Source organism: Mytilus galloprovincialis, chromosome 5, assembly GCF_965363235.1.
Source record: "Mytilus galloprovincialis chromosome 5, xbMytGall1.hap1.1, whole genome shotgun sequence".
Lineage (NCBI taxonomy): Eukaryota > Metazoa > Mollusca > Bivalvia > Mytilida > Mytilidae > Mytilus > Mytilus galloprovincialis.
The window spans coordinates 94,244,901-94,263,130 of NC_134842.1; the positions used below are offsets into that span (position 1 = coordinate 94,244,901).

General features: G+C 32.2%; 1 long non-coding RNA gene across 1 annotated transcript; it reads left to right on the top strand.

Annotated features, from left to right (window-relative positions):
- Window positions 1-897: 897 nt before the first annotated feature.
- LOC143076760 (uncharacterized) lies at window positions 898-3,492 on the top strand. Its single transcript, XR_012978780.1, has 2 exons — window positions 898-992; window positions 2,375-3,492. It is a non-coding gene; the product is annotated as an uncharacterized LOC143076760 (long non-coding RNA).
- Window positions 3,493-18,230: the final 14,738 nt, after the last annotated feature.

Sequence of the window (18,230 nt, forward strand, 5' to 3'; positions counted from 1 at the left end):
ACTGCCTCTTTGGTGTGGTTGGTCAACTACTGATCGGCTTGTCGATTTAGAACTCAATCACATAAATGGTATTTCGTTCTGAGAGTGCATGTAGTTTTTGTGGTGAAACTTAACACTTACGTCAAACAACTATAAAAGAGAAATTAATTAGTTTTAGAAATCTTGTTTTTATAGAACAAATGTTTGTTTTCAGATAATTGAATGGTAATCTAATTAAAAAAAAAACCACATTGATAAGCTAGATTTGGTTATGAACTCAAATGCAACATTAATGTTAGAAGCATCAAGAAGAGTAAATTATTAAGAAGTAAGCATGTTAAATGTGTTATATGTTTTGCCAATATAGCTTATTATTTTAGATTATAGCTTATTATTTTGGATTATAGCTTATTATTTTGGATTATAGCTTATTGTTTTGGATTATAGCTTTTCATCTTTTATATAAGCTTTGGATTTCAAACATTTTGGCCACGAGCATCACTGAAGAGACATGTATTGTCGAAATGCGCATCTGGTGCAATATAATTTATCAATATTAAATAAAAGCATTTATCGTCTTTCAAAACAAGACGACTCTCCTTTAACGCAACGTACCATATTGAAAGTAAACGGGGTCTGGAAATTATCATCCCCAAGAACAAAACATAAAATGATAACGACACTTTTTTGTAATGCCAGTTTAATTTGTTTTTTACCTGTTTGTCTTGGATGACATTGACATATTGTTTTATATATTTTATTGTTATCTCAATTTGGTTTTAACATATCTGCAACCAATTTTTGTGATACTAAATACACCGACGTAAATGTTTATACGGACTCACAATATTATCATACAAAACAGGATGTTTTTACAAATATTACAAATAGTATATACAGTTTTTTAAATCGTCATTAGTTTGTGTATCTTGTAAACAAATTTATATACATTTATTTGTGTGTTCCCACTGTTGTTATATATGCGGCTTTAAAAGGTATAGAGATATTTAAAGGTATGTTGTTTTCTATCAATGTTTAAATACGAAAGTTTACATTATATTTCCTATGTGAGATATCTTTTATCCATTTCTTGTTTGTAATATTTCAATTCATGATTATTCACATTAAATTATATTTTTTCTTCGGGAAGCTCACCAAATTCGATCAATAAAATGGATATTTAAATAACTTTCATACATTTCAAAGATTGTCGTCGGGAATATGACATTTGTTTTCCATTTCATCGGTTGATTGATTAAGTCTAACGTTTGATTATATAAGTAACTTTCGCTTTTCGTTCGTAATTTTTGTTATACTTTTTTTTAATCTAAATAAGTGTAAAACAAAATTGATGAACAATCACATGTTATATTACAAAATTTACTGCCGTAGATGCTCACTTCATTATAGTCAATAATAAGTTTTAATCGTGTTAATTGAGAATAAATAAATTTGGTGTATTTACTGTCTTCTGATTGGTTAAAAGAATTAGCTTTATTTTCAATGTTATCAATTTTTATGGCGACACGCCCACTCTAACGTTGTGTGTTCATACGCAAACATCTGTGTACGTTGTTATTTGTATTGATATATATCTTTGAGCCTTATTTTTGATAGAAATTTATTTATAATGAATGGCAATAATTTATTTTGAATTTATTGAACCATAAAATTAATTTTTGACTCTTCACATTTAACATAATCCGCTTCGCGGATTATTCAATGTGAAGAGTCAAAAATTAATTTTATGGTTCAATAAATTCAAAATAAATAACAGCCATTCATTAATAAAAATGAAGGTTACAGTAGTTTATCGTGTTTATCATGTTTATCGATGTTCAAATCTCATAAATTGTAAAAAGTATAAATTCGGGTATCAAACAATGCTTTGGTTTTGATTTTCTTTAACTTATAAGATGAGTTTTAATATGATGTACGTCAAAGAACAAGTTGGACAAAACATAAAGAATAGAGAAATTAGAAACGAAGACATCACATACAGATCCATTTTATGTAGTTTGCTTCACCATCTTTTAATATCAATCGTACCTGATTGTGATTCCAAAAAATACACGCTTCCTAGACACTCAAATCAGGTTTTCTTCGATACATATAATATCAGAAAAGATAACCGTTATCTGCAGTTTCAGTGGTTGTTATACATGTTATATTTATGAAATTGATAGTTGACGTTCCTGTTTATCCGCTCGCACATATTTAGGCGTTAGAGCAAAAAACTTTGACCCATTACCAAATACAGAAGGTGGGAATCTACAAGTTTCAGAATTGCTACTCTATGTTGCCGGTCTGTAATTATTGATGTACAATGTTGTCCATTGACAAGTAATATTGGTGCTGCTTGAATAAAACTTTCTATTTAGGTTGATAATTACAGGTTATGGCTCATAAAAGTATTATTACTGGCTATTGCAACCAACTTCAAAGTGATACATCCACACACGATGATAAACAATCCATAACTGGGTGTCAAGTTTGCAATACAGGTTTTTAATGAAGAATGTAAAGAGCGACCTGGTGTCTCGGAAGAAACAGAAAATCATGTCACTTCATTAAATACTGAAGAATTGGAAATGTCTAGACATTTTTATGATAAAACACTCACCTTAGAACGCAAGATGTGCACAATGTTGGCAAATGTCAATGGCTGCTCCATGCTTCCTGATGGAAGAATGGTGTTTACGTGTTCGCATTGGGGTAAAATTAAAGTCTTCAAACCTGATGGATCTGAAGATTGCGAAATGAAGAATATTGGTCCTCTGTATGATGTAGTTTCTGTAGGGAATGATACCCTTGTTGTCACATCCGGTGATGACAGCTATTCAAGACAAATATGTATAATTGATATCGAGAATAAAAAAGTGAAGAAAAAATTTAATATAAAATCACACAGCTTTGGAGCGGCTTTGTTCAATGACAATTGCGTATGTTACTGTGCTGGAAAGCTCGGAATTTAGGAGATCTATCTGAAAGAAGAATTCATTAATAATGTTATCTCTACTGAAATGTCGCCTCATGTCTACTTGGCAATACTACGTAATACAATATACCATACAGACATGAAAACCCATAGTGTCACCTGCATGGGAACATCATGCACAGCTGCTGGTGAGCATTCTAGTTGGACAAAGTGGACATTTAAAGATGAGAATGTTTTGAAATCCCCAAATGGTATCGCCGTAGACAGCATTGGCAGTGCATACGTATCGGGAGGTGCGTCTTGTAATGTGATAGTCATCTCAAACAATGGATTATTTCATAAAGAACTTCTATCAAAAGAAGATGGATTGACACATCCGGGTGCTTTGCATTATGACAGATCTGCCAGTAAATTGTTAGTTACTAATTCCTATGATTACGCATATTTGTATAACGTAAACAATTGATATAAAATATATTTATTAAGTACTTTTGTAATCGCGTATATGTCTGTTCCTGTTTTTATTATTTTTTCATTTACTAATATATTGTCTTAAAATAAAACTTGAAGCTTGCTATCTCCCTTTTCACATCAAGCGGTAATAGTCTTTTCGACGAACCATTCTATACTAGACACCTTGGTAAGCAATGCTTAAATCCGTGGAAATATTGGGAACCAGGATACAATACATTATTTTATCACAACGAGTATCTAATCAATGAAAAATCCGAAAAAATACCAATCAAAGACATAAGACGTTTGTCAAACTCAAGTTAAAAACTGACAATTTTCCAACAGAAAATTCAAATGTTTTATCTTTGCATATATATTTTTTTGGAATATTTTGTGAGATTGTTGATCGATTTTAAATTGTATTATGACAGGGTTAAAGTCCTAGTAAAGAAAGAAGCCGAAAGTACACCTAATTACACCTAATTCTCTAAACAACACAAATATGAAATAAGATATAAGAAGTCCCTAACCTATGTGAGGCACTTATACATTCGTCTGGAAGAAACTAGTCTGTTTTAACCTCGTAATTTCTATGGTTGTTCAAATTCTGCAGAATGATTATTGATTGACAATGTTAATACTAAATTATGCACTTTTTTCTATGCTGTGATATTTATTTTCCGTTCACCTCTCATTACTGTTCCGTCGTAGTCGTTATCTTTAAAAAAAAAACATCTTCTCTAAAACTACAGAGCAAAATTCAAACAAACTTGGCCAAAACCATCATTTGGGTATCTAGTTTGAAACATGTGAACAATGATCCCGCCCCCCCATTCAAGATGGCAAACATGGGCAAGAATAAAATATGAGTGTTAAATGCAGATTTTGGCATATATAAAAGTATCTCTGAAACTATAGCATTTAGAGCAAATCTAATAGGTTCAAATATTTATCCGGTTGAGATCGTTGTTAACTACAAGGTGACTGGTGACGGCTTAAATACACGGCAATTAACGAACTGCTATATTTGTTTATGATGATTAATTACCAAACTGCCAAACTCCAGAAACTAACTAGATATTGTGACACCTTACAATTCAAACACAGTGGGACCAAGGGATATGAAATGTAGAGTTTAGCTCTGAGCTCAATAAAGGGGATGCCATTACTGCTACAGGAAAAATGAAGTCTATGTTAGGACTTTCAGAATTACAACAAGGTGTGTCTGAAAATATCAAGGATACATTAAAAGAAGAACAATTACTTCGCCTGCCGCCGGAGCTCTTATGGGCTATGTCCACGTTTTGGTATTTCTATCGATATGATGCCCGCATAGCTTCTAAATAGATATAGGAAGATGTGGTATAAGTGCCAACACTACAACACACCATCCAAGTCACAATTTATAAAAGTAAACCATTATACATGTATGTCACCATGGTCACGGTCCGGCCTTTCACATATAAAAGAAAATGTGGTATGATTGCCAATGAGACAACTACCCACAAAAGACCAAAATGACACAAACATTAACAACTATAGGTTACCGTACGGTTCATTTGTTAGTTAATTGATGAAATAATTACTCAAAGGCTCTTCTGAACCGTATATTGTACCTAAAGAAGAAAAACAATCGTAAATGTAGGGCTATTACAAAATCAATCGTCAAATTCTTCCCATTACATTTGGGAAGTGTGTTGTCATGCTAATACGCGTACTGAATCCGCATTTGATGAATAAAAAGTAAAAACAGAAAAATACTGAACTCCCAGGAAAACCCAAATTAAATGACAAAACCATTAGTTCAAACATATCAAACGAATGGATTACGACTGTCTTATTCCTGACTTGGTACAGGCATTTTCTTATGTAGAAAATGGTTGATTGAACCTGGTTTAATAGCTAGCTAAACCTTTGACTTGTATCACAGTCGCATCAAATTCCATTATATTGTCAACGATGTGTGAACACAACAAACAGACACAATAAGTAAAAAGGTAAAAAAGGGGTACAACAGTCAACATTGTGTTATCATCTTAATCACAATAAAACCAACAAATGTAACGAAAAAGCACAAAAAGGCATACATCAAATTTAACATCCTCATTTTGCTTATATTATACGATTTTATTTGTCTATGAAAAATCTACCCATAAAGGATGGAAGGTTTTCAGTACTGCTGTAAATGTGCGCGTTTAGAATTCGTACAGGTAGATACGAGATTGATTCATGTCCCTATTTAATGAAAACTTGAGCTATTGTGTGTCACTTTTAAAAGTTATATAAGGATCATAACTGATTTTGAATTGCAACATTAGAAATCGGGCATTACATTGTATTATTGTTCATCCTTCCTTTAAAAAATTGATGTGTTAACTTTTTTTACCAGGATCATTCAACTAAGGCAATGTTTATGCACCAAACTGACTTTGTTTTACACTCAACCAAACCCCTAATCAAGGCAAGTAACACTTATGATTTTCTTAAACCTCGCATTCGCCTCTGGTGACTATGGTATATTTTGTGTTATTTATGATATGTCCAGACTTTACAAATAGACAATATGTATTTTCCTGTAACTTCATACTAATTTTCACAAAATACACAAGCTTTTAGATGCAAAATTAAAAACACTGTTTCATCGCTTGAGTTTTTTTTTTTTTCAAAAAATATTGAAATAAGTTGATAAACTGGTGTTTTATAGTTAAGAAAATAATTTTGTAATATACTGTAGTAAAACACTATATAAGATTATAAAAGTTTACGAATGTGAAAAGTTCAAGGTCACTTCTTCTTGTGTTATGTCATAAATGGAAAAAGATTAGAAGGTTCTAAATCAATGCCATTTTGTAATGTCAGTTCACCATATAAGTAGTCAAATTTGTCGTTTTAATATCGTTTATAGCATATGCTTATGATTTAATCGTTTTTGTAGTATTCGATTGAATAAATATCAGAAAATTTCTCTTTTTTCTCCTTGTGATTGAAATATTTATATTTTTAGGTGTGGTTGCAGTACTATAGATGATTGTGTCATATTATTGTTATTGTAAATGTATGGAAGCTGTTTTCTGTTACCAAACATATGTTTTATTGTGTATAATTATGTGACGTGGATCATGTAAATGTTATCAGGGTACAAAATACAAATAAAAAAACACAAGGAAAAGGAAGTAATCACTACAAAAAAATGTACTTGTATCAAGATTTTAATACGTTATGGATTTAACTTGTAAACAATCGTTCAAGGACAACTATCTAAATATATGTATTTATGAAATATGTGTCATTAAATAATCAAGCGTTGAAAAGTTACTAGCAAGTCACATTTATCCAATAATTCAAAATTATAAGTTTTATTTCCTTTTCGTGTTATTCGTACTTTTTAATTTATTGTTCTGTATATTACCAGTTCTACTTTCTCCTCGTTTATAGATAGAATGAGAAAATTAAAAAAAACAAAATGAGTTTACATTATCTTGATTAACTGTATGCATAATAATTTACCAGATTTCTACTTTTATGATGGGTATCTGTTAATTTGTGTTCATTTGAAAACCAAACCTATCGAACCGTTGAAAATTTTACAAATAACAAAAGAAGATAATCTGGTTTCTAGACATGCTAGAGTTGTTATGCAAAGTTAAATGTGTTTATATTAATTTTTTTATAGAACGTTAGAAATGAACTGTTTAATGGAAATCAAAATATGCGCTCATTTTTTAGTATTTGGAATATATGCATGCCACTGCATCACAGTTGCTCTGGTATCTGTTATATTGTTACATCTTCTTAACCTTATAAATCAGATGAACTTCGATTTCTTTCATAGGATTGATGTAACTGTCCCAACACTCTTCATGCGCAGATCTTACATAAGATATCAATAAAATTCAAAATTCAATAGCCTTTTATTCATGGTTGGTAAAGTTCAGCCACTCTAAAAATGCATAATGTCCGATTGTGGGTATAAATTTTGGATGTTTTTTTTTTACTTAAGGTGGTACCCAACACTTTCTTTTTGGATCATTGAGAAGCCTAATATTCCTTTTTCAACACGACGTAATTAAAACATTTAGCTGACTTTACAGAGTTATCTCCCTGTGGTGTTAGGTACCACCTTAAATGTTCATTAGTGTGAAATACTGATCATTTGAGTGAGTTGTCTAAGTCCACGGACTTTTACTATGCACAAAATCATCAGATTGAAAAAAATTTGAATACATTTTCATGATAAAACATTACACTAAAAGTCATAATTAAGAAATCTGAAATTAAAAAAAAATATTCATTTGTTTTTTATAACTAAATAGATAGTTTTCATTATGCAACTTTTGTACATATACTTTTTTCAGAAGATTTTTTTTTAATTTGTCCACATTTAGAAGAAGGTTACTTATTTTTAATTGCTTCCTGGAAGGAATGTCCAGGAAGCAATTTGCCGACATATTTTCTGTATGCATAGTGACTTGGACGTAACCCTCCTCATAAAAATCCGCATGGATCTGTCATTAAAATAAACAGTTCTCTGATTGTACATGTTAAACACGTGCTCAATACCCATGCCTTTTGTTATTTGTTAACTATAAGATGACACTCGCTACACTTCGGCTTCAAAACACGGCATTACACAAGCAGCCATATTTGTTTAATCATAACAGACAGAGAGAAAAAAAGTTGACGATTATGTTATATTTGCGATAAAAATAAGAAAATCGTACATAGAGGACTAAGTTTATGATATATAAATGCATTGGTAAAAGAATTTGATAAACATTTGTTTCACCACTCACTCATATATTCAAGGACAAAGAAATAAAGTGAAGAAAACAGATTTTCTCAACAAACAGATGGACACACAAACGGACGGATTGTGTGCAAACTTCAATCCCATTCAACATTGTCGAATGGTTACTAAATAAAGGCAACAGTAGTATACCACTGTTCTAAACTCATAAATCCATGGACAAAAAACAAAATCGGGGCAACAAACTAAAACCGAGGGGAACGTATTAGACATTAGAAGAGAATTTCAAACAACGACATAACACTAAAATGTAGCACAAACATTAAAAAAAACAAAAACAATCGTACGCCAAGGAAAATTCATAACAAAAAGTCTGTTTGCAAATATTGAAAATTTAACCACATTTAATGCAAGGTAAACAACGGTCATATTCACAACCTAACACAGGCATTGCCTCATAGAGAAAATGGTGGATTAATCCTGGTTTCATAGCTTGTTTAATAACCTCTGAATGGTGAGTCATTCGCAAAGCATTCAACAATATTGACGGTGGTGGGGTGGTAAATGAAAGAACTATGTGAATCTTAGTTTTTTTTTATATCCTACACTGAACTCTTGATGTCGTCACTTAACCTCACACAAGTATGCCATTTGCCTAGAATTCAATCTGATTATCAAAATGAGTACTCACAAGGACTGAATGACAATACCAACTAAAGCTACTCTATTGATAGGATTTTGAGACCGAGGTAAAAATATTGATAAAACATATAATCAATTAAAACTTTTTTAACATCAGACAAAAACTAATGTCTTTATCTAGCTGTTCTAGCAAAATTGTATTTTCTAATATATAAGCATCCTGTGAGTATTTCATGGTTATTAAAACATATCTAATTATAGTGGATGGGAAAAAAGTTATTGCAACTTATATGCATTCCTCTGCTGAAGTGAGTGCTACCTTGTATCAGCATTAGCCTTCTCCCTTTGAAAATCTACAAGAGTGTCTTGAACATAAAAGGAATATTGCGCTCTCTTAATACAGGTCAGCCATTTATTGTCCCCTACCGACCGACTAACATCATTTAACGAAACCATACTCACAAATAGTTAGTCTCTCAATATTTTTTAACAGTTCGCGTCTGAATAATTAATTACTAGACGTCTATCTAATAACCATAGTTAATTGAACAGTCTATACATCAACTAATTTCTCCAGGGGCAGAAAAGTTCATTCACTGTCATCATTTCAACTGCGTATTTCCAACGGATAGAGCTTCACAATCGGACGGTTGGTGATTCCTGTGTCGGTCTTGATAGCAGCTGATCGAATGAGTCCATCCTTTCCACGAACTAAATCTTGTATTACTGCTAATTTCCACATTGTACGATTTGTGTCATTGTGTACTTATACACTGTCACGTATTTTATTGTTTGTTCGTTTCATATGTACGATGGAATTCACGGAGTGACGTCAGATATTCGTGTGTCATCTTTAGCGAAAATGGTTGATAAGTTCATTATTTCTGTGTAGCTTTTTATTTAGTTTCACGTACAAATCGTCGGAAGTAACACTGTCAATATTATGTTCCGATTGGTTGTCAAGTCGACGACGACATAAAAGAGGCGCTCGCGTCATCGGTTCGGGATCTTTAATATCAGTAGAAATGAGAGTTATAGAGATTGTTTAGAGGTCCCTCGATTACGATAATAATTTTATTTAACATTTCCGTAGTGACACATGACTTTCATAGTATTGTTTTAATTGATTTTTTTCGTTAGTCCAATTATGCGTTCCAAAATGCCTCCAAACCACCGTTCTCGGTTAAGAATGAATTTCCACTCAGCTCCTTGAACGGCAAGTTTTTCTTGTAATCGGTTGTCTTTGCTTGAAGTTGTAATCTTTTCGGCGGGTGCCTTGAAGGTTGTAGCATTATCGAACATTCTAATATGACGTTCTTCCTAAGCTTTGGGTACAAAGCCATGTTCTAATTCGAAATTGCAACGTCAGATGAATTTTGAACAACGCCAGAGATCAAAAAGGACATTTTTGTTGGTGTTGCTCGCTAGGAAATTAAATAAAAACATTCTAAAAGTAAGTTGAAATGTTTCTCTTCTTTTTTTTATTGATAAACTGTTGATTTTTCTATAACGTTTTTGTTCATGAAATCAAAATGGCGACATTTCTTGCGTCAACTATAGGTCCGCTTCGAACTACAAAAGTTCAAAATATTCCTATTAGAATCGAAATAATTCTATCATGCCATGCTCTTTGCTCATTTTAACATGGGTAGGCATTATATTTGTAAACATTTAATACCTCACTAACGCTCGGTATTAAGATATTAACAAATATAATACCTACCCATGTTAAAATTAGCATAGAGCATGGCATGAAACAATCATTTCTTAAACATAATTTTTGGTGTAGATCTCCTAGCGACAAATCTTTTAAAAGCAAGCATGAAAGACTCCTCGGTTAAATCTGTGATTATATTTAAGTGTATATAGCTCGTGTAGCAGCGCAAGTGAATAAACAAATATATGTTTTGCTTAATTCGTTGTGTTTTCCTTTTGTATACAAAGGTAGGGGTGGCGGATACGGTGCGCTGTAAGGCATTCCTGATATTTTAATGCATTGAACGCATTTACGAATTTGTGATTTTACGCACTGTCTTATTCTCGGTAACCAATACTTCTGTGGAATATATGCGATTTACTGTTAAGTCCGGCATGTAAAGTCTTTGTGTGTGCATCTATTTCGATTTAGGACGTAAGATTGTGGTGTGTTTGCAATAACAACGGATATTTAGTACTCTCCTTCACAGGTGCGTTTTGTATTTTCCCGGTACAACGTAGTAATCCATTTTTTTGTCTGCATATAGTTTATGTTGTCGAACAAGTGGCACTTTCTTCTGTGAAGATGAACTCAAGCTTTCAATTTCATCCTCGATATTTCCTGTTGTACTGTAACTATTAGAACTTTTAATGCTTAACGTCGCTCCTCAACACTTATAAATCCGAATGACCGTTTGTCTTTTGAATTCCGTAAATTCTGTATAAAGCTCAAGACGTATGCTGTTACTCTAATTGCTTTTTCTAAAGATCTGTTTCGTTGTATATCTATACATGAAATTGTCTGTGTTGAAGTATTTGTACTTTTATCGTCTGCATTGTCATCACTAACAGTTACCATCGTGCTGCAATCTTCAATTTTCCTCGTCTATGTCGGCCAATTTTCACGATTTGAAATCCATTGTGGACCGTTCATCCATAATCTGTTGTTATAAAGGTGTTTAGCTTAAATTTCACGAGTAAGGTAATCAGCTGGATTGTCACCTGTTGGACAATAATTCCATTCAGCATTCTCTGTTAATTTTCTTATTTCTTAAGGTTGATTTGCTACGAACGGTTTTATGTTTTTTAACGATTTAATCCAAGTCAAAACAATTTGACTATCGCTCCACATATACACATGTTCTGTTGCTATGACTTTAAGATAAGCGTGCCCATTATTTCTAAACGTGGTAACAAAATCGGTTTTACGGGTACTACTCTGTTTTTAGCCATGACGATAACCGATGGATTTGCTGTAACTAAGTAAGCACAAGCTCCGTATGCTAACTGACTGACGTCTGTGAAAAAATGTAGCGACGTTTTCTCGTTAATAACTCCTTCCGTTAACATTCGTGGAAATACTATTTTGGTAGCCTCCTCGATATCTAAAGCTATAACCTGCCATTTACTTCTCAGTTAGTCGGACAAACATTTATCCCAGTCCAACTTTGTCTGCAAAAACAGCTAAGCTTTCACCGTAATTGGCGTAATTAATCCAAGGGGGTCGAAGATTCTAGACGATTGAATATTCCAATTATCGCTCCCGTTTTCTCGCGTTTTATTTTTTCGTACTTCATGCGGTATCTTCCCGAGAATCACTGGTATCAATAGCGATTCGTACATTTCCTGACATTGTCCGAGACCCCGTATATGTAAGCTTCTTATTTGTCATGAAATGTTCTTAAACTTTCAAATGTATCATGTGGTGCGGGTATATCAAGTAGTGCTCTCATATATGCATTAATGATTTTATGTGGTTGGCCATAGCGGTTTCTCAATAATTCAATTGCTTTGTGATAGTTTTGATTTTACATGGTCAATCCTGAAATTACGTTTGCAGCTCCAAATTGAAGCAATGAGTTTAAGTACGAAAATTTCTGAATGTCAGTTAATGTGTGATTGTGATGATTCGTGGTTTCGTATGAATCCCAAAAATATTGCCATTGTAAAATGTCTCAATTAAAATTGGGAAGAGATAGCTTTGGTAGGCGATGGTTATTACTTGAGGTCGAACTTGACTAAGATAATTGCTGACTTGTGTGAGTAAATGGGTTTATCAACGGAACAAACTCCGATGCGCTTTAATCTAGTATCAAAGATAGTGCTTTTGTAACGGGTTTTAAAAAAATAATAATTTATGAATTTTACTCTCTAAATTTAAATAATACTCATTCATTTGTAATATCTTCTGATTCGCCTGCATTTTATATCTCTTCGTCTTTTGAGGCTAACGTCTTCTTTTTCTTCTCAATTGCTTCGAGCAATGTTGATACTTCCTCTTTGTCTATTTGTGAATCTCCGATGGCTTCTTCCAGATTTTTAAAAACTTTCGTTACCGCTGCTTTGTTCCCTGCTCTCAATGATTTTAATCTACTGGTGTCCATTCTCTCCGTTTGAAGTCACAGCACCAATGTAGATTATTGCGTTGCGTTGTGTATTTGATCGTAAGCTAACTAAGGCGTTAGAAATAAAACTACGTCTGCCATTATAAATTTCTATTCAATACAATATAAAGTATAACAATTCCGCGACGTCACAAAGATAGTGGTCGTACCGCAAAAAGGTACGTAAATATAAGCGCAATTCTTTACAGCCTTCAACAACGAACAAAGCCCATACCGCATAGTCACCAATGTCAATATGTTAACTATGTATCAATTATCAAGTCAATACCTGCAAGCATTCGGGGAAAATATTGAAAACTGATTACTTACATTTATGTGAATTTTTGTCTGAGGACCATAAATCTGCAAAACATCTTCAGAACAAAACGAAATTCGAAATGTATTTACCAACTATATGTCGTGTACAAGTTGCGATTTTGTAAAGGTTATAACAGGTACAAAAATAGTGTACACGTCATAACTTGTATAATGCAAAAATAAAGAAAAAATCCCTTCATGTCATGCTCTATGCTCATTTTAACATGGGTAGGTATTATATTTGTCGATATTTTACACTGAGCGGAGCGTTAGCGAGTGGGAAAATGTGGTCAAATATAATGCCTACCCATGTTAACATGAGCATAGACCATGGCATGAAGGAAATATTTCGATTCTAATAGGACGAATACAGTATTTTATAGGTCGAAGCGCACGAAAATACCGTAAAAATGTTTGGATTTTCCCGTTTCCTCCCCTAGGGGTCTGTGCATTACATTTCATGTTTGATAAGTTTTAAAACACCGAGCAGGGTAAATATATATTGTTTTATAAAAATATATAATAAAAGCTTATGTTAGTTGCTTAAATGTATATATTTTAAAGGATAACGATGGAAATAACGTAAATATACACAGTAAGTTTGTGCGCATGTGTCAAACATATTTTGTGCTCATTAGAACACGGCTTTGTTTACAAAGCGTAATAAGGACGTCATATTAGAATACAAGTTGTAACATATGCAAAAGTACCTGATATATGTTATAACCTGTACAAAATATTGATTACAAATGGTATTAACTTGTACAAAATCGAAAAATAAGGATATTTATCGCAACAGTTGAAATTAACGTCAATAACATTTTCATAACTTAATTATTATTCCTTCATGTTAGGGTGTTTTGTCCTTTTGTTATACAGTTAATGTCTAGGAGTCGGTATAACGATATCATAAGATATATCTTAGGATTTGTCTTATGATCCTCTTATGACTATCTATGGACATATCTTAATTGATGAATTATAATTGTGAGTGTCAACTTTGACGGCAAGGCCAAATACTTTCATTCTAGTTGACACTAAAAGACTTAAGAGGATAACCAGGATAGATATGTCTACGAATAAAATTGGAAATTGAAATGGGGTATTTGTCTACAACATCTGAAGGTCACAAATACATGCTTTCAAAGTAAAGGATTTATTTAAAAAAAATAGAATGACATTCGCCTCATCCAATGATATTATAGTTTACAAACAAAAATTGACTTATAAATTTAAATCAGTCATGCTGAAGGCCAAATATGTTGAAGAGTTGATCCAAAGATATAATGAAGCGTGGTCCAATGAAAACTATTTCAGCTCTCTCTTGCCTTTACAGAGTAAGCATATCAGACATTGTTTTAGTCTTTGCATGCTATAAAACGAGAGAAGGAGTATTTTCCAAAATTATTACAAATCGTTCTTAAAATATTTGGAAGAATTTAGTTACTAGTATCTTACATAATTGTCATTGAGGGATGCCAGCTTTTAGTAAATAGTTTTACACTTATTTAGGCCATGATGGACTGCATAAAACATACAATTACATCAAAACTCATTTTGCCAAAATAAGTCATGAAACATATATTTCTGTAATTTGGTGATTATTGACCTCTACAGAAAAAGACACGTTCTGGCCTATTTATTGTTGTTCTTTATGCATTGGGGAATTTAAATGTATATTTTACTTCATTAAGATTTACTCTTAATTTTGTACAAGTTAAACCCATTTTTAAGCAATATTTTGTACATGTAATAACATGTATGAGGTAGTTTTGTGCATGTTATAACTTGTATTTTTGCAATATACAAGTTATAACATGTACAATATTTTTGTTCATGTTACACCATGTACAATATTTTTGTTCATGTTACAACATGTACAATAGTTTTGTACATGTTATAAAAGAGAGACGAAAGATACCAAAGGGACAGTCAAACTCATATATCTAAAACAAACTGACAACGCCATGGCCAAAAATGAAAAAGACAAACAGAAAAACAATAGTACACATGACACAACATAGAAAACTAAAGAATAAACAACACGAACCCCACCAAAAACTAGGGGTGATCTCAGGTGCTCTGGAATTTATGTATTTTATTTTATGACTCAATTTTTTTTCAATATGTAAAGAAAATATTTGTTTGTGCTGGTCATTAAACTTTTGGCTTTAAGTTATCCTCTAAACCACCTATTTTATTCTATAGTTAATGTTTTAATACAAAGTTAACACTTCCAGTAAATAAACCACACTATAAAAAAAACCTCAGTCCATATCGCAGATGTAGAGTTTTGGATAGATTGATTAAAATAAATTAAAATCTCTTAAGTATTTAAACTCCTTTAACATAACTGATTTATGTTTATTCACAATCCGTGAGCTGATTTTCCTCATTTAAAAAGACCGTGGTATTGTTTCTTACATCAACAATGAACAAGCTCCTGATAAGATATAGAGGCATCATAATGAGTTGTCCAAAAGGGTTCCAATGGATCATATAACATGGCGGACATTGTACTAATAAAATCAACGGTACCAATTTTGTTGCACCAGATGCGCATTTCGACAATTCATGTCTCTTCAGTGATGCTCGTGGCCAAAATATTTGAAATCCAAAGCATATATAAAAGTTGAAGTTAAAATAGGCTTATTTTTTAAGGAGGGTGACTGAAATGCGTTTTGACGTATTGCTACTATCATTAAATTCCACAGGAACCTTTCTTTGAGGCTGCTAATGGATACAATGTGTCAAATTTGACACAAATACTCTTTTTAGTGGTCTCAATTATTTTAGCGTGAACCTTTGGATTGAGGAAAACTTGCATTTTCGTGAATTCTTGTTTTGTTTTTTTTTGCCAAAGTCTACATGAAACTAACAAAAAGATATGTTATTTCTGTAATTTTAAAATTAATTTACCTGCAACGATGAAATCCATAATAAATGTTATCTAATAAATACTAGTAATATTGCATCTATAGTACTTTTATGAATTGTTTAATTTCATTAATCTCTGCTTTACATGTATTTGAAAACATTCTTATATTGCTTCTAACAGTACAAATTTGGACAATTATTTTTTCTCCATCAATTTTATTTCATAGGATGACCTTACACCTCAAAAATGTGAAGAGTTAATTTTGTACTGGTATATACATCAGTTGAAATTTGGCAATATTGCAGTCAATTTATTTATTTACCGAAACCCATTTCTTCTATAAAGACATGAGTTAATATATATATAACACACTGCTGCAATCTGTTTTTTTCTAAAGGTTGCAACTTTTACTGGTAAAAAGAATCCTGTTTATTGCATAGGCTCCAAACATTCAACATTATAATATAATTGATTGTTATTGTTTTAACGCCATTTTGGGTCTATTTCGTGGCAGCCAGTTTTTTTTTTTTTTTTTTTTTTGATGGAGGAAGCTGGAGTCCATTAAGGAAACCACCGACCTTCTATAGAAACTGGCAATCCTAGACTATCTAGGGTTGAGTGCCATTTCAGTAGCCAGTTTTAATTGATGGAAGAAGCTGGAGTACTTGGAAAAAAACAGCCATATTCTATACAAAAACTGGCAATTCTAGTCTATTTAGAGTCGAGTCCCATTTTATAATACAAAATATATTTGTAAACACTCACAATATATGTTTCAACCTTTGATCGCACTCGGAAGATATACAATTTAAATATTGTGTCTTGAAATGCCTGATCATATGCTGCCTAATTCTGAATAAAACAGAAGCTCAATTAGTTCCAACAACGAAGAAATCATCATAAATTCTTTCTATTCTAATTGTGATACTGGACTTATTAGATAGATAAGCTCAATTGGTCTCAATAACATCATCATTATTAATTTTCTCCTATTTAAATGATGGTTCTGGACTTTCTAAATAACTAAGGCTTTTTTATGTTAAACATAACACAACCCATGCCCAGCGATCAAACAGATAAAAATAAAAATTTACAGTTTGTGCCTGTTTAAACGTTTGAACCCGCTGCGTTTGTTTTAACCTCTCCAAGTCAAGAATATTTTGGTGCGCTATGCCCAGGGTTTTTTGCGAATGTCCTCTCTGTATATTCATATGTTTTTTTTTTTTCTTTTATTGTTCTTTGTTGACATATAAGTGTTTTATAGTGAGTTAGGCTATAACAAAAAATGGACTGCTGTACTTCTATTTTTGACATTTTGGCATTTTTCTCTTTTATGCATGTTTTATTTGTTTACACATTGTTGTAAATATAATACTGTTTACGTCATTTGAATATTAGATTAACAAAAAACTGAAATCATCGCAAAAGTCCTCTAACAATGGCAAAATCTTATGCGCAAACACATCAAATGAATGGGTAACAACTGTCATATTCATGACTTGATACAGGCATTTTCTTATGTGTTTGAGCTTTTGATTTTGTCATTTGATAAGATAATTTTTGTTTTGAATTTTGATTTTTTGATTTTTTGCTATTTTACTTTTGACTTACACTATTTTACTATTTATCTCCATTGTTCCCTCAAGACAGATTGACAAAGATTTTACAAAAGAATGGATAAGAAAGATACAACTAACTGATTCTATGAGAAGATTGATAATAAAATGTCAAAACACAAAAACAATTCGCGTAAAACAACGTCATCTAGACGACCACTTATCATGTAAATCATCAATATAAATAATTATTTATGCCGACGAACTAACAAACAGAAACATTAATGATTTAATAAACTGATAATATAGTAGAGTTTACTTTATGACACTGATAATACTATCATGTTGACAAATATTTTGGCCTCGAACATTACTAAAGAGACATGTGTTGTCACAATGCGCATCTGGTGCAGTTCTATTGGTACCGTTAATGTTATTGACAAGTTACACAACTTCCCCTTTGGATAACTTCCCCTTTGGATTCGTTTATATCTACCAATTCAACGACAAGTTGATAAAGTATTGCAATAATAACATTCTAATCAGCTACACCGTATCTCCCGAATGTCAATAAGTATAACGCTATCAGTTGATCACATGCCTTACACTACGTTTGTTAATGCAGGTGGGCGGTGTTCTG